Source organism: Cyanistes caeruleus, chromosome 10 (assembly GCF_971803275.1).
Source record: "Cyanistes caeruleus chromosome 10, bCyaCae1.hap1.1, whole genome shotgun sequence".
Taxonomy (NCBI): domain Eukaryota; kingdom Metazoa; phylum Chordata; class Aves; order Passeriformes; family Paridae; genus Cyanistes; species Cyanistes caeruleus.
The window spans coordinates 24513777-24519776 of record NC_141710.1 but is presented as its reverse complement, the minus strand read 5'-3'; positions in this window follow the sequence as shown (position 1 = coordinate 24519776).

Genomic DNA, 6000 nt, shown 5'->3' with positions numbered 1-6000 from the left:
AGCCTCGCCGGGCAGCAGAGCACAGCCAGGCGGGCGGTGCGGTGCCCCCGGAGCCAGCCCGCTGCTCCTGCCAACATCTGCTCCTGCCAACATCTGCTCCTGCCAACATCTGCTCCTGTGCTCCTGTCCACCTCTGCTCCTGCCCTCTGCTCCTGCCACCTCTGCTCCTGCCAACATCTGCTCCTGTGCTCCTGTCCACCTCTGCTCCTGCCAACATCTGCTCCTGTGCTCCTGTCCACCTCTGCTCCTGCCACCTCTGCTCCTGCCACCTCTGCTCCTGTGCTCCTGTCCACCTCTGCTCCTGCCCTCTGCTCCTGCCCTCTGCTCCTGCCCGCCGCGGCACTGTGCCGGGCTATCAATGTTGCCAGTGCTGCCAGGGCTGCCAGGGCTCCTGGTGCTGTGCTGCCAGCGCATTGCCCGGCCCAGGAGCGCTCCCAGGGACAGGGACAGGGACAGGGACAGGGACAGGGACAGGGACAGGGACAGGGACAGGGACAGGGACAGGGACAGGGGACAGGGACAGGGACAGGGACAGGGACAGGGGACAGGGACAGGGACAGCCCAGCCCAGGCCGGGTTCGTGCGCAGGGCAGCCCCAGCCCCTACCCGGGCACAGCCGCCCAGGCCTCTCAGAGCAGCTGCTTTCGGGAGGTTTGCAGCTGCTGCATTCGGCCTGGGGAGCTGCAGTAATTGCGTTTGGAAAAGAAAATCATTGTGTGTATTCTGTCCTTGTTCTCAGCCACGCTAGTTCCCCAATATGTTTAGGAATTGGCATTTGTGTTTCTCCATTTATGTTTCACCAAACTGGCTGGCTTTTCTGAGCCCGTTTGGGTAACAACCGAGAGTAAACATGTCTTTTAAAATGTTTTTTTATTTTTTAAACTTAGATCAGTGTCTGCTCTCAGTTGTACTTGAATTGACAAGTTCCAGGTTTGATTCCTAAAGGGAGTTAGGTGCATTAACTCGTGTCCTCAGCCCATCACCTTCCCCGACAGCTGCAGGAGAAGGTTTTCAAGAGGAAGGTACTTGATATTTCTCAGCTGGAAAATGCCAGCCTGTGGCTTCGTCTGGATCGATTAACGAGGTTTGTCCTGTTGCCAGGGCTCATTTTTATTATCCAGACTTCCCTTCTGGGAATAGCCTAAATAGATGGAATCAGTGCTTCTGCCTTAAGTGTGTGGCAGTTGAGATTTGAGGTTGTTTCTTCACCCAGGCTCCCTCCCTCGCTTTCTGATTTACAGGTTTGAAAGGAACTAACACTTTTATAGAGACAAGGATTTGTGCTATAGTTCATGAGGGCTGTGAACATGAACTCAGAACCTTCTACACGGGTTACACGATCAGCAGTTACCAAGTACAGAAATTGAACCCTTTCTTTTCTTGGCAGATGTGCCTTTGGCAGGGGGCTCAGCCTGGAGAAAAGGAGGCTCAGAGAGGACCTTCTCATTCTCCACGACTCCCTGACAGGAGGGTGCAGCCAGGTGGGGGTCAGCATGAGAGGAAACTGATATTTTAGATATTTAGAAATATTATGTACTTTGTTTGTATCAGTCTTTTAAAATGATCTTGTGTAATTACTCAGTGGTGACTGCTAGTATTTCAGTAGGGTTTTTTGTCCTTTTATGAGTTCTCAGCTCTCCACACTGTCCTGCACAGACATCCCCAGGCTGGTGAGCGAGCTCTGGGCCTCTGCAGCACAACCCTGACACCCCAGTCCAGAGCAGGGATTTCTCTCACCATACAGTCTGCAGTTTCTGACATGGATGGTTCCTTTCACACATGGCTGGGCAGGCAATTTCTGAGCTGATCACCATAGAAACCTGCAGATCCATCACTTGGTCCGACCGTTCCCGTGCTGTAGCTGGGAGCTGGCATCAGAAAATGCAAATAAGGGGCGGGAGAGAAGCTTGGTGGAAGTGGTGCCTTTCTTCTTTATTTTAGCAAAGCTGATCTTTATTCTAAGCTGCCCCTATTCCTGTTTAACCCAAACTCAGGCTTTCTCCTTAATAATATTTCTGTGGAGCTTCCCTGAGCAGCTGTGCTGTCAGGGATGGGGCTTTTGTCACAGACCTCAATGTGGGAGTGGTTTGGTGTTTCCTACATCTGATCAGACCCCAGTGGGGTCTTTCTCAGTACCCTGAAGTGTCCTGAACCATAGCTTGTCTCAACTGGTTGTGCAGGATCTCAGGTAATTCTATTACTGATCAATAATTTCTTCAATGCCATATTATTGACAGCTAAAACATGAGTGATTCCCAGGAATACTGGAAAAGGGGTTGATTATCTTAAAAAATGAGAAGATGAGGAAAGGCTGATTTACACTTGCATACACTGGATAAATAGCCACAGTTCTTGCCATTACAGCTGGCCTGCACATGAACACTGAGAGTGTTTTAATTGCAGCTGACCCTGGATGCTCTGAGCTTCCCACGGCAGCCGGGGCTGTGCTCAGCGTGGCTCTTGGAGCCAGGAGGGGCTGACGGCAGGAGCAGGCTGCTGCTGCTGCAGGAAAACAGCAGGAATGTACAGCAGGAGGAGAGGGAGGGTTTCTCTAGAGATCAGAAATGCAACAGATGAGGGAGCCCCCACTGAGGATCCCTGGCAGTGTCCAAGGTCTGGCTGGACAGGGCTTGGAGCACCCTGGGATAGTGGAAGGTCCCTGCCCATGGCAGGGGTGGGATGGAATGGGCTTTAAGGTCCCTTCCAACCCAAACCATCCTGAGATTCTGTGATTAAGAAGTGTACCCAGCAGTTTTTAGTCACTCACAAAACCAACAACCAGCCATGGCTGTTGTTCTGGCTGATGGTGCCTTCGTGTCTGTCAGGTGGTGGGAGTTCAGAGTACGCCTAATTATGGTAACTCTGAGACTTGTTTCTGGGATTATGTAGCAAATCAGCCTGGAAAAAGCTAGAATAGCTCTTCAGTCTGCCTGTAAGTCCTAACAGCAGTAGGGTAAACAGCCAAGAAAAATATACTCTCATAGCTTGTTTACTTTTGCCTGTAATGCTTCTGGCTGAGCATTTCCAATTGGGCTTTACAGACCTCAGTCGTCTCACAGGGGATCTGAATAAAAATAGATCCTAAATGATATCATGGTAAAGCAAAGAGAAATCATAAAGAGGAGAATGAGAATGTTGCCAGTCTGCCATGCAAGCAGGACCTGGCATTCTCTGTGCCACCAACAGCCCCACGAGCTGGAGCCTCGAGCTGGACTGAAGGGCTCCACTCAGGCTTGTGCCTGGAGCAGTGTGTGAGGCCACACAGGTCAGCCCAAGGGGTCTGTTCCAGAGGTTGGTTTAGGTGGGGTTTTATTTAGGTGGGAAGAACAAACACTTTCCAGGTACTCTGTGCAAGGCTGCTCTGCACAGCAGGGTCTAGAGGAAGGTCTGTGACCAAAGGCCCCTGGCAGGTCAGTCCTGTTTGAGCTGGCTGTGGCCATAGGAAATTCCCAAACATGATCCCTCACCCAGCACGTGGAGAAGTGGCTCCCAGGGATGGGTGGCTTTCTGTAGTTCCAAGAAACCAACACTCATTATGAAGAAAAACTCTTGGTCACAGCTAACTGAGTTGAAATTTGCTGGCTAGAGGTGATGTGCAGGGGGTTGTGCTGCCTTTTCATTTATCTTTGTAACAGGAAAAAAACAGCTAAGAGAGTACAAGTTAAATGTGTAGATCTAGGTTCTCTTCAGGAATCAGTTTCCCCCTGTGCCAGGGGGATCAGATGTTGTCCCAAGATCTCGTTTGCTGTGTCAGCTTCACTGTTGCAGGCTTTCAAACAGGGACTATGTCAGCCAGGGCCTCACTCATTTACTTTGGGTCAAGGTAAAGTCCAGGATCAGAGAAATGTTCTCAAAGAAGAAATCTGGCTGGTTTTCCTCCCATGTGTTGCTCATGCTTTGACTTACAACCACAGCAGCTTTTCAGAGATTCTGCGAAGTGCTTGTGTGAGATGAGAAGCTCTAAATTTAGTTGCAGAGTGCTTGGTTCAGCGTTGGCGGTGCTGAGCGAGCCGCCTGCCCGGGGGTGTGGGACTTGGCCGGGGTGTGCAGGAAGGAAGGGCGGCTCCACCGGAGCTTTCCTGTCCTGCTGCGGGTGCCGAGCTCCACTGCTGCTCTGCTCTCGGCTGCCGGGGTCACGAACGATGGCTGCACATCACATGGGGCACATTTGCCATCGCTACACAGCGAGGCTTTCCTTTTCCAGGAGAGCTGCTTTCCCAAAGGAGGAGGGATGGAAATGAGGCCCTGGGAATTTGTTTTGGCTTCTCTTCTGATTTATTGCAGAATGTACAGCAAATGAATAACCTGTCTCGCTGGACTCTCCCAGGTTTCTGTCTCCCCTTGCAGGATTGCTGTGCCCTTTTGCTGTGCCACAGCCTGCCTTTGTAGAGGCCAGGTCTCACAGGCTCCTTTCATATTTCATATTTACACATCTGGCCACGCGGGACAAAGCACAGGGGCTGCTGCAGGTGTATACCTGATGTGGGGATGTGGATCTGCTCCAGGATCAGCTGCTCTGGGGGACCTGGCACCTCCTCTGCTCGAGTGTCACACAGGTGACCTCTGGTCCCTCCAGCGGAGCTGCTCTGTGACCTCTCCGATCCTTCCCACCAGAGCACAGCTCTGCAGGGGCTCTGGGCTCAGCCACAGGGCTCCCAGGGGCCAGGGACAGTGAGCCCCTCTCAGGACAGCTCTTTGCAGACTGCCCCAGGGCAGGGCTGTCCTGCTGTGGAGCCCCAGCTGCAGAGCTCAGTGTGATGGGTTATTGCTGCAGGAAGAGCTACACCCTGTTGGGATGAAGTACCTGTGTACCTGGTTAAACACAGAACGATGCCACAGGAGTGGTGAGCTGATTGTTCTGTTGCAGTGCACGGGGAGGCTCTGCCAGAGCAGCCGAAGCAGGAGCGGCGTCTGTGCGCTTTGTTTGTGACTGACACCTCTGCGATGAATGATTGTCATCTGCTATAAACGCTGACTTGTGCTCAGTGGCCACATCAAACCACCGAACTCATGAGAATCACAAGGCAGAGCACGTCACTGGTGCTCTGTGTGACCTTTGCAGCTGCCCCTGAGCTCCCAAGGCTCCCCCGGCCTGGCTCTCCGGTGCCTCACCCCAGAACGCTGCCCAGCAGCCTTCAAAGGGCATCATCTTCTTCACTCAGCCTGACTGAAACTGCAAAGAGCCACTAGCAGGGCAGTTCCCACACGGGAGCAGATTAAATCTGACAGCTGGGAAGGGAGAGGAGCTGTTGGGTGGAAGTGATGGGGAGAGGTGCGAGGGCCAGGAATTCTCACCCGGTGAGCCTAGCAGGAGCTTTCTGACTCAAAATGCTTGCAATGGCTGGAGGTGGTATCAAATAAAGGAGAGCCCTGAGACAGATCAGCTTTCCATTCACCATTTTTGTCTTCCCGGTGCAAATGGTCCCTTTGGGGGCTGGCAGGGACTGGGGTTTGGACACCTGGAAGCGGGTGAGTCTCGAGGGTTTGGGGCATCTTGCGGGGCTCTGGCATTCTTTCTCTGCCAGCCTTCAGATGGGCTGTCCCTGCAGCTGCCATGAGCCCTTTGCAGTTTCAGATACAGTTTCAGCTGATCCGTATGGACCTCAGGGTGAATTTCCAGATGTTCTCATGATATCTGTGCTCCTGGTTTACTAATGATATGCAAGAAAATGCTCAGTGCTCAGTTTCTATTTTGCAGCTCTAAAATCAACACTACAGGATTCAACCTCTCCTTGTATTTTCCTTTAGATAATTTTTTCATGACCCTACTGCTTTTTTCTGTCTACCATTAGAGATCTTTTAGTTAAAATAAATTATTAAAAACATAACTGTCAGAATCAATTCCTGGAAACATGCTTTGATTTGGGGAATCTCAAGAAGGATTTTAAAACCAAAACTGTATTTGAATGTTCCCCCTCAGCAGCAGCTTTTCCTGCCTGAGCATCACAGACAGGACAATGCCACAAGCCACCCAGCCCATTACTTCCCCCTCCCTCCCAAT